Below are 17,169 nucleotides of genomic sequence, written 5' to 3' on the forward strand. Positions count from 1 at the left end.
TGACATTGCAGGGTAGAAGGAATTCATTATACGGTAACTAGTCACTGAATAGGTTCTTGGTATTCTGAGCAGTGAATTCGTATTATCCGGATAGTCGCGATATGCTGAGAAGTATCCCTCACGATGTAGAATAAATATGATTAATTTATTAATTAATCATATTTAATGAATTAGAGAATTTATATAAATAATGATAAAATTGGTTTATTATTATTTATTTCTACTACCGGCTTAATATTGAACCTACAGGGTCACACCATAAAAGAGAATGATTTAATGGTGGAGGAATTAATTAATAATGGCTGGTAATTAATAAATAATTAATTAGCAGATTTAATAATTGATTAAATGAGATTTAATTAATTCTTAATATTATTAATTAAGAATTTAATTTTGGAAATTAAATCAAGTGAGAGAATTATTTTTCTAAAGTGCTTAGAAAAGGGATTAATGATTAAACGGTATTTTAATTATTAGTTAATTGGTTAATAAGAATAATCAATTAAAGGGTTAATAATAATAATATTTTATGGAAAATTTTCAGCTGAAAATTTTGCCTATAAATATACTATTATAAACCCTATTTGCCTCAACCCAAAACCCAAAAAATAAAAACCCTAATTCTAAAGTAGAATAGAGATGGAGGCAACTAATTCTCTCAACCTCTTCCTCCTCCATCACATTGTACTCTTGGTGGATACCGGTGGAGTGCTTCACACTTGAGGAGCAGCTGCAAGGGATTTCCGTTCATCGTTCTTGGATCGCTATTAAAGATCTCCATCTTTCCATTAACGTAAAACTTCTTAAGGTAAACATACTGAACTAAGAATTAAATATTATTTTTCACATGAATCCTGCGGAGGGTTTCATTTTTTTTTAAGATTTAAATTTACGTTTTTGTTGCGTTTATGTGCTAAAAACCCTTCAATGGCATCAGAGCTACGTGAGAAAAGCTTTTAATTCGTTTATGTGTTTAACTGTTTTCGATATATGAGCATGTACGTGATTCGCCATGATTTGATGTTGATATAATATGCTTATATATGTATGGTTTTGAATATATGATATTCATGTGAGTTGTATAATCATAAGATGATTATGTAATCTGTATATATACTAATATATACATGATTTATGTTTGTTCTAATTATGAGAATCATATTAGATACGGATTCTGAATTGGCTGCTGCAGGTTTGCTGAAATCTGGGTCTGGTGTCCGATTTACGTAAACGAATACCCTATTCCATAGGTAAACAAGCGTCTGAACAAAACTGATAGTAAAAGCTATCAGCTACTCATCTGTAAGGCGTTTGACGTCGTTTACTGCCCGTAAACAGTGATTCTTATTTTTCTGATTTGATTCTGATTTTTCTGATTTTTGTCATATTTTTTTTATGATTAGATCATGGATAATATGATATGTTAAGATCAGATTATGTGTTTTAACATGCTTTTATATGTTGTATGAGCATGGTGGATGGTTTTGGCCTTTCGACCTTAGTGTAATGGTTTTGGTTTTGGTTTTAAATACGACTTGCATGTCGTCAATCTTTGTAATCATAAATCTCGAATGTAACTCGAGTTATTCTTGTAAGTTCATTAGATTAGTTTTACTTTCAATCTATGTAATGTAATTGAAGACTCAAGAAGGCTATCCAATGGAGGTGATACAAAGAAGAAGACGAGGCATACAAGAAGTCTAAACAAAGAAGAAGACTTATGTAATAAGTAGTTGTATTTATTTCCATCACCATATTAGATTGACCTTGATCTTTATCATGAGCTTGATAAAGATCACATAGGATGGGGCCATAACCAAACACATTTACTTTATTGCACTTTACATATACTTGTTTATTTAATTTTATGTATGAGATATATGCCTATGTTTACCATGCGATGATAGATTTAGGTGAACTTAAATCAATATAAGGCGTGCTCTAGAAAATCTAGAATATGAATCGTTTCTTGCCTTAACAATAATATTATGAATACAATCATGAGATTCTTGTGTTTATGAAACATGTAATTAAATATGAATTTTCAATATTGAGAGAAAGGATGATTCTGTCAAAAGCATATTTCTATCTATAAGAAAGGGGTATTAAGTGACGCCTCTTGACAATGCTCCCCCCGATCTGGGAATCATCTAATTATCGATTATTGATTTGAAATATTTAATTTAAAAGGAAAAATCTCTTTATAATATTATTATGATTATAACATAATATAATCCCTCTAAAATTAAATAATATCAAGTAGTAATTGGCCAATGACACAACGGGCTTGTGTCGGTCATAGCCTTCCAACATGGTAGAAAGTGGTTCTTATTTTTAGATCATTGTCGTTTCGTGCTACAGCCGAGGGCTTTGATTTCAAAATAAGAAATACTTGTCTATTACATAGAGATGTGTACATTGAATTAGAATCTAAAGGTCGTTACGTGCTACAGCCGTGGGCCGTTGGAGACTGATTCAATTGTACGAAATGTTGGGTTAGACTTGACTTAGAATATTGAGTTTGTCGTGCTACAGCCGTGACTCAATTATTCAAGAGGCTAAAGTTTTATTAGGGAATAACATAAGATGTTATTGACAAGAGTTGTATGCCTATTGAACATCACATGACGTTTCGTGCTACAGCCGAGGTTGTGTGATGGAATGTAGGATCCCTATTCCCACTAGCATTATGAATGCTTAATTTTCACTTAGGGGTTGTATAAATTAGATAAACTAGTGGGAGCCACTTATGAATAAAGACCCGATTCATATAGTGTCTTGAAATGAAATTGAATATTTGCTAAGTGTTGTTATGTGTTCATCATTAACAGATTTACTATATTCGTTATGTCTTCTGCACTATCACTCCGGAGTATACTAGATGCTCACAAGTTGACTGGTCCTAATTTTGCTGACTGGCTTCGAAACTTGAGAATTGTTCTCAGGGTTGAGAAGCTGAAATATGTGCTTGACTCACCTAAGCCTACTGAACCTGCTAGCGATGCACATAATGATGAACATGTTGTGTATCGTAAGTGGATAGATGATGCAAATGTGCTCAATGCATCTTGCTAGCTTCCATGAACATTGAGCTACAGAAGCAACATGAGCATATGGATATTCACACTATCCTTATACATCTACAAGAGTTGTATGATGTGGCAGGGAGGACAGCTCGATATGAGATATCGAAGGAACTGTTCGGTTGTAGGATGTCTGAGGGATCATCTGTGAATGACCATGTACTTAAGATGATCAATTTGATTGAACTTCTTGGATAACTTGGTTTTACCATGGATGGGAAGCTGAGCCAAGACTTGGTCTTGCAATAACTTCCGAGTTCGTTCTCACAGTTTGTTGTGAACTTTCACATGAATAAGCTGGATGTCAGCCTGCATGAACTCCACAACATGTTGAAGACTGCGGAATCGAATTCCCCCCGTATGAAGAGTTATGTTCTTCTAATTGGTGAAGGTTCCAATCCTAAGAAAAGGAAGAAGAACCCTTCCAAGAAGAAGAAAGTAGGTGAAAAAAGCCGGTTCCACCAAAAGCTGAAGACCCCAAGAGCAAAGCTGTTTTCTTTCACTGTAACAAGGTGGGGCACTGGAAAAGGAACTGCAAGGTTTACCTTACAGAATTGAAGAAGAAGAAGAAGGGTAGTGAGACTAACGCTTCTGATTCAGGTATGTTCATGATCGAAGTTAATATGTCACTAAGTCAAATTTCTACTTGGGTATTAGATACCGCCTGTGGTTCTCATATTTGCAATTCGTTGCAGGGACTAAGGAGAAGTAGGACTCTTGAAGAAGAGGAGGTGATTCTACGGATGGGAAATGGAGCAAGAGTTGCTGCTGAAGCTGTAGGATCATTTCATTTACATTTGCCTACAGGCAAGACTATTATTCTAAATAATTGTTATTTTGTTCCCTCGATTGTGAGGAATATTATTTCTATTCCATGTTAGACTTGGCTGGATTTTCGTTTGTTATTCAGAATAATAAATGTTCAATTCTTAGAGGTAACATTCTTTATGGAAGTGGTATTTTAAACAATGGTCTGTATGTATGTGACGTAGAGCATAATTTACTACAAATTGAACATACTAATAAAAGAAAAAGGGATGATGAAAATCTCACTTTCTTGTGGCAATGCGGACTTGGTCATATTAGTGAAAATAGACTGCAGAAATTGCATAAGGAAGGGTTACTTGACCCCTTTGATTTTGAATCATATCCTATATGCGAGTCTTGTCTATTGGGTAAAATGACCAAATCTCCATTTAGTGGACATGGAGAGAGGGCTGCAGATTTGCTAGGATTGGTACACACAGATGTATGTGGACCAATGTCTACGCAAGCCATGGGTGGATTTTTATACTTCATTGCTTTCATAGATGATCGATCTGGATTCAGATATGTGTATTTGATGAAACACAAGTCTGAAGCCTATGAAAAGTTCAAAAAATATAAGTATGAAGTGGAGAAACAAACCAAACATAGTATTATAACTCTTCGATCAGATCGAGGTGGTGAATACTTGAATGGAGAGTTTCTAGCTTATCTCAAAGAAAATGGTATAGTCTCCCAGTGGACTCCTCCATATACTCCACAGTTGAATGGGGTATCTGAAAGGAGAAATCGAACTTTGTTAGACATGGTTCGGTATATGATGAGCTATGCGAATCTTCCAGTATTCCTGTGGGGTTATGCATTGGAAACCTCAACATATTTACTGAATAAGGTGCTTTCCAAATCTGTTCCTCAAACTCCGTATGAGATATGGAAAGAAAGGAAATCGAGTCTTAAACACGTTAAGATTTGGGGATGTCCAGCTTATGTCAAGTAAGTTGACCCAGATAAGCTGGAATATCGATCCGTAAGATGTAGTTTTGTGGGATATCCTAAAGAGACTTTAGGGTATTACTTTTACACCGATCATCGGGTGTTTGACTCCAGACATGCTACCTTCTTGGAAAAGCAGTTTATCCTTGAAGGAAACAGTGGGAGCAAAATTGAACTTGATGAAGTTCAAGAAGCACACACTACTACGGATCAAGTGGAAACACCTGTTCAGACTGAACAACCTTCTGTGGAACAGCCTATTCGTAGGTCAGGGAGAGTGTCTCGCCAACCTGAGAGGTATTATGGCCTTATCATTGAGAATGACAATGAGTTGTCAATCATTGATGATGACGACCCTGTGACCTATAATGAGGCTATGAGTAGTGTTGACTCAGAGAAATGGCATAGTGCCATGAAATCCGAAATGGAATCTATGTATACCAATCAAGTATGGACTCTGGTTGAGGCGCCTGAAGGTGTTAAGCCTATTGGGTGCAAGTGGGTATACAAAAGAAAGATTGGAGCAGATGGGCAGGTGGAGTCCTATAAGGCCAGGCTCGTGGCAAAAGGATTCAGACAAAGGCAAGGGAATTGACTTTAATGAAACTTTTTTGCCTGTAGCCCTGTTAAAATCAATTTGGATTTTGCTTGCGATTGCTGCTTACTACGACTATGAGATCTGGCAAATGGACGTGAAAACGGCCTTCCTCAATGGAAAACTTGAAGAGGAAGTGTATATGACACATCCAGAGGGTTTTCTTTCCAAGGGAAATGAACACCTAGTGTGTAAGCTGCTGCGAACCATATATGGTTTAAAGCAAGCTTCTCGTAGATGGAACATCCGTTTTGATGAGACAATCAAAGAGTTTCGTTTTATCAAAAACATAGATGAACCATGTGTCTACAAAAAGGTTAGTGGGAGCGCGGTAACATTTCTTGTATTGTATTGAAAGAGGAGATGTCAAGAGAGTTGACACACATAACAACGTAGCAGACCCACTCAAAAAGCCATTTTCTCAAAGTCACTTTGATTGTCATAAAGACAAGATGGGTATTAGATACCAGAGTGATTGGCTTTAGTACAAGTGGCAGATTGAAAGAGATGTGTCCTAAGTCCAATCATGTATGATGAATTAGGAATAACTTTTATGTAATCTATTTTGATTTCATTGATATTAATAAAAGACTTGTTTTGGTTTTATTGCCGGCTTTATCTATTTATGTGTTTAAATAAGATATACCATAGTTTAGAGTAAAGTTTTTATGGATTATGATGAGATCATAATAATGAGACCTAAAAGATAATAACTCTAAACTTAAATATTTCCTGGTCGTAGGATTACTAACTGGTAATTAGTAATCCGTAAAGATCGGTACATACTATGCTTGCTTCATTATGAAGGATGTATGTTCTCATAGACATTTGTGTGGTGACACTATAGCTAGTATGTAGGTGCTTATAATAGAATAAGTTCACTGAACATGACTCACACAGCTGACACTATAGCTAGTATGTAGGTGCTTATTATAGAATAAGTTCACTGAACATGACTCACACAGCTGAACAACTGATGGAGTTCACTCACGTGTCAGCAGTTGTTCACATAGTGATAGTTGTACAAGTATCCTTAGACTTGAGGTCATTATAGTCATCTTGTGTACACTGAACTATGCTTTGGTTTAGTTCTTAGTCTCCAGGGACAATTATAAGGGCTCTACTGGGTATAGGAATTTGTACACGAAGATAGTGTATGATCAATAAAGGATCTACCCCTTCCAGTAAAGGAAGAGAATGTTCAATACCGATCCACTTATGCTAGTTCAGGAATCTCTGGCCAGAGTGAATGAAATTAGAAAGGAGTTTCTAATTTACATTAAATAGAACTAAACATAGTGAATGGGAAAGCAAATAATTAAATAAGATAGGCTTGACACAAGTTCCATGCCTTGTATTTAATCGTGACATTGCAGGGTAGAAGGAATTGATTGTACGGTAACTACTCACTGAATAGGTTCTTGGTATTCTAAGCAGTGAATTCGTATTATCCGGATAGTCGCGATATGCTGAGAAGTATCCCTCACGATGTAGAATAAATATGATTAATTTATTAATTAATCATATTTAATGAATTAGAGAATTTATATAAATATTGATAAAATGGTTTTATTATTATTTATTTCTACTACCGGCTTAATATTGAACCTACAAGGTCACACCATAAAAGAGAATGATTTAATGGTGGAGGAATTAATTAATAATGGCTGGTAATTATTTATTTGTGAAATAAATAATTAATTAGTAGATTTAATAATTGATTAAATGAGATTTAATTAATTCTTAATATTATTAATTAAGAATTTAATTTTGGAAATTAAATCAAGTGAGAGAATTTTTTTTCTAAAGTGTTTAAAAAAAGGATTAATGATTAAAAGGTGTTTTAATTATTAGTTAATTGATTAATAAGAATAATCAATTAAAGGGTTAATAATAATAATATTTTATGGAAAATTTTCAGCTGACAATTTTGTCTATAAATATACTATTATAAACCCTATTTGCCTCAACCCAAAACCCAAAAAATAAAAACCCTAATTCTAAAGTAGAAAAGAGAGGGAGGCAACTAATTCTCTCAACCTCTTCCTCCTCCATCACATTGTACTCTTGGTGGATACCGGTGGAGTACTTCACACTTGAGGAGCAGCTGCTAGGGATTTCCGCTCATCGTTCTTGTATCGCTATTAAAGACCTCCATCTTTCCATTAACGTAATGCTTCTTAAGGTAAACATACTGAACTACGAATTAAATATTATTTTTCACATGGATCCTGCGGAGGGTTTCGGTTTTTTTTAAGATTTAAATTTAGGTTTTCGTTGCGTTTATGTGCTAAAAACCCTTCACCCTCGTGCAATTATACAAATTTCTTTTTTGAGATTTACATGTTTGATGAAATTTTTAAGAGAGGTTATTTTTATCCTCGGGTTCAATTTTGTTCCTAACGATATTTTATCATGTTTGTATTTCTGTAAGTATCTAATTTATTTATTATATAGATTTTAATTAATTATTGTATAATACTTATTGAGTGTTAATTCTCAGCATACGAAACGAGTATGGAGAAACTCTTGCTCATCCAGAGCATCTATAGATGGGTGATGATTGTTGATCGAATTTTCTGTGGGTGCATGTAAAAAATATTCAAATGTTAATCGAATTTTCGAATTTCTATTCTGCCAGATTTCTACTATATAGATGAAACAGGTTAGTTATTCTTCTCTCTCGATCATGAATTATGAATTGCGATATTAATTTCTGACATGATGAATATTATTTTGATAGTGTTTGATAAAAGTTCTCACCGAAGTTTCTTTTTTTTCTTATCATATTTGTTGTAATTACAGGTATGATGAAAGGGTAAAGTTATCTAAATTAACTACAAATTTCAGTCATATTTATGATTTTTTCAGGACAACGAATTGAATAAGGAGATGCAGTGAGGTGTTCTTTATTCTTTATTGGTTGTTCACCAATTCACGGTAAAAACATCTCAAGCTATAAAGTTGTGTAATTATTTGTAACCTGTATTTCTATGAACCTACATTGAATCATTTTTTAAAGTTATAATCTTGATGTGTAGAAATTATTTATTATGTATCGTAATTATTGATCAAAGTTCATAAATTTTTTGTTGATTTAAAAAATATCAGTTTAATGAGTTTTTAATTAGTGAATGATGGTTTTGTTTACATTGTCTCATCTATTTCTTAGACCACTTTTGTAGCTATTAACAGAAATTTATAATTTTTATATCGTAGTATTTATGTATATATTTGTTGATTCTTCTGAAGGAGCACTAGAGGACTAAATGAACACAAATCTTTTTGTTGCTTATAAGTGTAGAATCTTTGAGTTTTGTGCATAGTTGCGAATTGATTTAGAGTTTGCTTATAGGTAGTTTACAACAGGTTGGTTCGTAAATTAAAGTAATGTTTCCATATGCTGCGAGTGGAAATTAGGTATGTAATTAAAATGTTTAACAAACTTTAATATGGTAATCCAAATAAACACAGTGCTTATATAGATTCGGCATATCAGATTTTTATAAGACAGGGTGAATAATGGTAAAGAAAATGTGTTTTTAATTTATTAAATAAGATTGAAGTTATAATTTTGGTTCATATATGAACCTGGTAAGAACTTTAATAGATGAAACAAAAATTAATGACTTATATGTACTAGCTAATTAGAAAATAAGGAGTCATTATTGGTGAACATCGACTAAAGTGGATTGAAGAATAACTGCCCTGACTCTGATGAGAAAATAATAAGGCAGGGGCCGACTAATAATTTTGTAACATGAATAATACTCTGAAGTGTATGCTTGTTTATAAATGTTAGTGGTCAGTTTCAAATAATTACGAATTCACTGTCTAAAATAATTGGTATCATGTAATAGAAATATATGCTAGTTTTAGTGTATAAATTAATTAGCTTTTAAGGGGCTGTTATGTTAATTAAGTTTTTAAGGGACTCGTTTAGTGTAACTATAAAAGATGTATGATAATAAATGGATAAAATATAAAACAATAAATGTGGTGCTAATATTATAGAAATTTAGCAGTATTCTAAATTTGATAATTGTTTTCTTTTTATGTAGACATGACTGATCAGGATAGTAATTGGTTAAATCATCCTAAGTATAGTGAAGTATATAGGAATGGAGTACAAGATTTTGTGAGAAAATCGATGTCTAAATTCGGTGTTGGAAATGAAATGAAGTGTCCTTGTCGTCCATGTGATAATCGTCTATGGTGGTCTCAAAAGGATGTTTATGATCACCTTGTCTGCAATGGACCTCATGAGAGATTAGTACACTTTATATACGAGGTTTCAATATCGACGATGGAGCGAGAAGAAAATAATGGGTTTCAGGGTAATATTGATGAGATGCTGAACGCTGCCTATGGTAATGTGGGACCGAATGCAGATGCAAAAAAATTTCTACGTCTTGTCGAGGAAGAAAGACAACCATTATATCCAGGTTGTAAGAAATTTTCGCGTTTAAGTTTATTAATTAGGCTTTATAACTGGAAGTGTCTTAATGGCATAACCGAGATGACTTTTAGTGAAATAATAGAGTTATTAAAAGAGGCTATTCCCGAGATTAGGTTGCCTAAATCTTTTAATTCTGCTAAAACTACCATCAAGGATTTAGGTCTTAACTACGTGAAAATACATGCATGTCCGAACGACTGCATGTTATATATTGGGGTGAAAATGAAAAATAAGTTAAGTGTAGAAATTGTGGTGTTTCAAGGTGGAAGGCTGTGGCACAAGGGTCAGAAAATATTAAAATTGCAGCCAAAGTTATGAGATACTTTCCACTAAAACCAAGGCTGCAACGAATGTTTTTGTGCAAAGACTTCTCTAAACTAATGAGCTGGCATGCAATAGACCGAAAGAAGGACGGGAAGTTACGGCATCCAGGCTGATGGGGAAGCCTGGAAGACGATGGATGCCACATATCCCCATTTTTCTTCAGATATCGGAATGTCAGATTAGGTGTAGCTTCTGACGACTTTAATCCATATGGCAAGATGAGTTCCACTCACAGTATATGGCCAATTGTTATCGTTAACTACAACCTCCCTCCCTGGTTGAACATGAAACCCGGAAATTTAATCCTCTCAACAATAATAACTGGTCCCAACGATCCCGGAAACAATATCGATGTCTACATGCAGCCGTTGATCGCGGAATTGAAAGAGTTATGGAATATAGGGGTGGAAACTTATGATTCTTTGACAGATCAGAACTTTATGTTACATGCAAGCGTTTTGTGGACCATTAGTGACTTTCCCGGATATGCAATATTGTCGGGTTGGAGCACAAAAGGCAAATTAGCATGTCCTATATGTAATTAGGAGACGTCGTCGAAGTATTTGAAACATAGCAAGAAGGTCTGCTATATGAATCATCGAAAATTCCTAGACCCCAACCACAAGTGGAGGTCTGATAAGAGACGATTTAATGGCGATGCTGAGACTGGAGAAACTCCTACAATGCTATCTGGGAGGGAAATTGAAATTCTGCTGGATGTTTATGTGAACACATTTGGAAAGGGAAGTAAACGGAAAGTTAGTTGTGAAACCAACCCTTGGAATAAGAGGTCAATATTTTTCGACTTACCTTATTGGATAGACAACTTAATTCGACATAACTTGGATGTAATGCACATCGAGAAGAACATCTGTGATAGTGTTCTAGGCACATTGTTAAATATGGGAGGTAAGACAAAGGATCATATGAATGCTCGATTAGATTTGCAAGAATCTGGTATAAGGAAGGTCCTTCATCCTATCACCACTGCTGATGGAAAATCTGTAATTAGGGAAACAAACTTTGACCTGACCAACAAAGAAAATGATATATTCTATTCAGTATTCCAAAATGCAAAGCTACCACACGGGTTTGGTTCTAATATCAGCAGATGCGTGCAAGATAGGAAAATTGTGGGATACAAGAGTCATGACGCACATATTTTTATGCAGTATTTATTACAAATTACAGTCAAAAAAACATTAAAGCCTGAGGTCGCAATACCTTTGATCAGACTTGGAAATTTTTTGAGAGATATATGTGTGAAAGTGATTGAGGTAGGTGATTTAAAAAGGTTGCAGCAGGAGATTGTCGAAATACTTTGTCAGCTTGAGATGATTTTTCCGGATCCGTTCTTTGACATAATGGTACACCTACTTGTACATTTGTGCAAGGAAATCGAATATGGTGGACCAGTCCATCAAAGATGGATGTATTCGATTGAGAGATACCTAGGAGTATTAAAACGATACATTCACAATAAGAGTAAACCAGAGGGATCAATTGCAGAGCAGTACTTAGCAGATGAGTGTTTGACATTCTGCTCAAGATTTCTAAATGATGGTCAGACTATGTCATCGAATCAATTCGAAATTCCTGGTGCAGAGACTGAAGGGTACTCTATCGGCTCAAGGAAGAACAAAGAAGGGAAAGATATTCACTTTTCACATGATACGTGGATCACAGCTCACCGATATGTATTATTTAACTATAATGACAAGGAGGTTGAGGACCTAATTGAGTAAGTCCTAGTTTAATATTCTACAGTCAAGTAAATAAAAATTAATGCCTTTATGTATATTAACTTAGCATACTTGTCTATAATTGTAGAAAGCACCATGAATTAATGGCCAACAACGAAAATTCTAAACGGTATAAAAGGGAAAGAATACACGCTGATGAAATCTGTGAATGGTTCAAGGATGAAGTTGGTAAAAAAGTCGAAGTTTCCAGGGAAGTGGAATCATTAGCAAAGGGTCCAAGACGATCGGCTAAGCAGTTTAGTGGTTATGTCGTAAATAGATTTAGGTTCCATACAAGAGAAAGAGATCATAAATGTACAACGCAAAATAGTGGAGTGTATTTGACAGCCTTGACAACTAGCTTCGCAAGTTCGAAGGATCAAAATCCAATAGTTGGGGATGTAGGTTACTATGGATCGATTGAAGAGATATTTGAAGTTGACTACTGGGGTGCATTTAATGTTGTCCTGTTTAGGTGCACCTGGTACCAAGATGATAAAGATTCATTTGGTTTTACTCGAGTTAACTTTAACCGAGTTTGTCAAAAGCATGATTCTTTCGTTATGTCAACTCAAGTGTAACATGTTTTTTATATTGAAGATCCTGTTGAAAAGAATTTTTATTATCCTGTTAAGAGGATATCATCGGAGTTTTCGGAAATAGGCGTTGGAAATACAATTGAAGATGACATGCTTGGGAAGTTTTCACATGACACTAGCTTTCGTACCATGATAGAAATTCATGAAAATGAAGTTACATGGTTCAGAAATGATGTCCCTGTGAAGGAAATTGCAAAGAAGTTCCAGATGGAGCGAATGATTAAGTCAGGTGTTCTTTGTTATTGCTTAAGGCCTAAGTGTTTGAATTAATTATTTAAAAGGAAAGGGTAGATAAATTATATAAAAATAAAAAACTGCAATTAAACTTTAATAACAATTTACAGTCGGTGAGTATATGATAAATATTCATTTTATGCCTTGAATTCTAGAGTCTGTTTAATTTGGTTTAGTTTATTAAATGTAAGTGTTAATGATAATATTCTAGAAATGTAAGATGAAGTAGCTGCTATACTTGGTTTGAGTTGAAATTATTGCATTTGTAGTCGGCTTTGAATAATCTGTATATTGTGTGGCTTTGTTTTCTATGCATGTAGTTGGTTAGCCTGTTTTATATATTTAATATGGTAGTTTTAGATCATTTTTTAAATTTATATTATTGTAGTTTTTATTTCTCTCCACCTTGTTACCTGGTAGTTTCAGATTATTGTAGTTTTTTTTATATCTCTAACATGTGTTTATATTTTTATAGGATGACTGATTCAAGATATACCATCCACTTGCACCATACCGGAGATTTCAAAAGGACTAAATACACCGGTGGCTCACATGTCACATATGACACGGATGTTGACAGATTTTCATATTCTGTACTCATGGATTGGATTAAAGAAGATCTCAAGTATGATGAAATTGGGGGAGTATATGTCAAAAAAGGGAAGGAAGGTGGCTGGACATTGATAAGAGATGATAGCAACATGTTTCGGTATATTCATGAAAGTAATAGTTCAGAAGTGAATTTTTTTGTTGACTGCATTGTTGACAAAAGAATAGCCCCAATGGCGCAGATGCAGCCGTTTGTGATTGTAAGGCCAAAAGCATGTATTGTAGAGAATAATGCAGAACAACGTAAATTTGTGACCATGAAAGACATCACTGATGAGAAGGAACGAAGGTTAACTTCAAGAAAGAAACTACAATTTAGTTCTACTATTCTGAGTGTTGTTCCAAGTGCTACAAAAAGGGGAACAAGGTCAAAAGCTCTACTGTAGGTTGTAGAAACAGGAAAGGTGGTAGAAATAGAGATGTTGGTAGAAACAGAGAAGACGGTGGAAACAGAGAAGGCGGTGGAGACAGAAGACAATAGTGAGCTGATAGGGTTGGGAGAATATTTGAGGAGATGGGAAATACCTGCAGAAGATACAGTAGACAATGTTGGGAAGCAAGCACTGGCAAAGATTACAGTTGAAGATGAAGGATGTACCGAATATGAAATTAATCGAAACAAGAATGTTGCGGAACTTCAGAAAAAGGTTGATGAACTCAAACTAAAGCAGATGGCAGCTGACATGTTTAGAAAGAACCCTCGGCAGAAACAGAAAAAGGTACTGAGTGCTCGAAGTGGAAGTGAATCATGTTTTCCAAATCCAGAGGTCGGACCAGAAAATGATGAAGCTGACATTGTGAAATCAAAGGTAGAAATTCTTGCTTTATTTCTAATTCTTCTAGCATCGTATAATTTATTATAGTCACCTGCTCATTAGTTGACTTCTACATTTTTTAGAGATAAAAAAGGTGCATATACCTGAGGTCGGAGCTGGCCCAAGAACTCGTTCCCGCGCTAATAAAATTGCAAATGTTCCTGAGAAGAACGGAGTTGGTGGTTCAGTTGCTTCTGAGGTATTATTATTTTTTTGTCTTTAGTTTTTTAAAAACATTGTATTAAATCTTGATTCCAAGACTGCAATATTGTAGGTTAATTATTTTAGGAAAATGATTGGGAAAAATAAAAAAAATAGAAAAATATTGCTAAGTAGTTGAAATATTTATATACACGTGGTAATTTCTCTTTAGGAAAATGAAGAATCACCAGTTCCTCTTGGAGAAAAACTAAGGCAGCTGAAAACTGCAACTCCTGGTTCAATGGAAGCATACAACGTTCTCAAAACACATCAAAAAGCTCAAGAGGAAATTGAGACTATCCAGTCACAATCCCAGCCGAAGAATTTGCAAACACAAACTACTGGTTTTCTTATTTTCTTCTTACATATAAATTTCTGTTTTAATTTTACATCAAGGACATTAGATTTATGTATCGTTTGGTTGGACAGATGTGCCTCAAGAGTTGACAGAGAAAAAAGGAAAAGGGGAAAGACAAGAATGGATCATGTCCATACAAGAAAGGAGAAAAAAGTGATTATAGTGAACAACAAGTTACAACCTATATCAACTGATGACAAGTTATTATCTGAGTTCAGCCACTTTCTAGGGACAATGGTAAGGGATTATGTCTCACTAACTTGTGTTAGTTGGACTAAAGTTCCTAACAAAGAACTCATGTGGGAGTATATCAAGGTAATTTGTATAATCATTTGTTGTATTTTTGAAGTAGTTCATAAATGTTAATTTGTAAGAATTTAATTTAAGAATCGTATATTTTCCTTAGGATAAATACGTTGTTCCTGAACATTGTAAGAAGTGGGTATTTAGAGGAATGGCTGACCAGTTTAGGACGTACAAAAGTCGCGTCAAGGCTACCCATTACACTGCTTATGCATCAGATGAAGAGAGATTGAAAATAGGCCTAGGGAAATTCCTCTTGCTGACTTCAAGATACTTTTAAATTATTGGGCTGATGAGAAAGTGCAAGTAATAATATTGTTGTTAATAATGTCGGTTAAATTATTTGACTGATCAACCAACAGTCATTGTTAATGCAGTATGCTTTTAATCATTTTTTGTAGGAAAAGGCTGAAAAAATAGAAAAACGCGAAGCAAGGTTGGAGACACACATACTACCGGTCCTAGAAGTTTCGCCCAAATTCGAAATAAAATGGTAACAAAATGCTATAACATGTATTTTATTTTGTAATTTTGGTATGCTTTTACATTATCTATGTCATTATTTATGCAAGGTACTTGAAAATGAGGCGGTGGAACCTCCAAATCCGGTTGATTCTGAGAATACTGATGAGGAACCTCCAGCGCCGATATCTGATGCTCACCTTTTTATAGAAACCCGCAAACGGAACCCCAAGCGTGAGTACAAGGTCCCCGCTGAGGCGGTTTTGAAAAAAATTGTATGTAAAAATTTTAATTTTGGTTAAGCCCTTTAAAATGTGGATATATATTGGTCTGGTGACTAATTAACGTTATTGCAACATAATTGGGACGGGATTATACTACATGTATTTAAAGATAAATAAATAAAAATCTTATGTAAGTAAAGTGCATGTTTGTGAATTATTGTGGTAAAAAAAAATTTATTTAAGCGATTAAGGCACTGAATTGTTGGTTAATATTCGACTGCTTGGCCGTAATATTTTGAACTGAAGGCACTGAATTGTTGGTTAAGACACTGAGTTTCACATTTGCTTGGCCGTAATATTTTGCATAAACGTGATTGGGGCAACGATACTTAGATTTAAAAGTTTATGTGCACATGATGACATTGGCAAGATTCTCAAAAATGGAGGAGATGTTGAAGCTGCGAATAAGCTTTTTATGGTAGCAAGGAACACGGCCCGTCCTTTCTTGTTGGCAGGGTTTGTAAGAAAAAAGATGTTAAGGGAAAGTCTTCTGCTTCAGCTGTTCAGGATGACCAGTACGAGGCGCAGCTTACAGCAAAGATCCGTGCTCAGTTAGAAAGAGAGATGGAAGAGAAATTTGACAGAAAAATTCAAGAGACAATGAGAAAGTTAGCGGAGAAGAATCCAGAACTGAAAGTCTTTGACGAGGGCAACTCCGGTGGAAATGGTACTAACACAGGAGATGGCAACTCTGGTGGAAATGATGAATCTGGTGGTGAATCTGGTGGAAATGAGGGTGACTCCAGTGGTAATCATGATTATGGCGACTCCAGTGGAGAAGATGACAATACTGATGTTTTATCAACATATTTCTTAAGCAAACTCTGTTTAATTTAAGTAAACGCGTAATCTTCTGGGAACTTTATGCATATTAGTAACTAGTTGGCGCTCGTGGCAGTTAGACTTTTTATCTGGATTAGTTAAACTAGTACTTGGAATTTGGTTTATTTTGTTTGTTGGGAGCTGGAACTTTAAATTTGTTGGATTTCCGGACTCGTTCTTTTGCCAACAGTTATCAAGTTCAGTTAGTATGTATTTAGGTTTTAATCTTGCAAGTTGTTTTATATTTTGTTTACATCTTGAAAATTAACAAAACCAATTAATATTTTAATGTTGGCTAAAACAGGAAAAAATGTTACAATAAATATAAAAGTGTAACAACAGAGACCATGATGTTTATAAAGAAAGTGTTACAATAAGCTCTAAAAATGTTACCAAAAGAATATAATTGTTTTACCATATAGTGTTACAATAGAAAAAATGGCGTTACAAAAGAGTTTAATGCAACATTTTTGTTGGTGTTACTAAAGGTTCAGGGGTGTTGCAACAGAACTGTGGTTACA

The sequence above is a fragment of the Apium graveolens genome, chromosome 3, assembly GCF_009905375.1.
Source record: "Apium graveolens cultivar Ventura chromosome 3, ASM990537v1, whole genome shotgun sequence".
Taxonomy (NCBI): Eukaryota; Viridiplantae; Streptophyta; class Magnoliopsida; order Apiales; family Apiaceae; genus Apium; species Apium graveolens.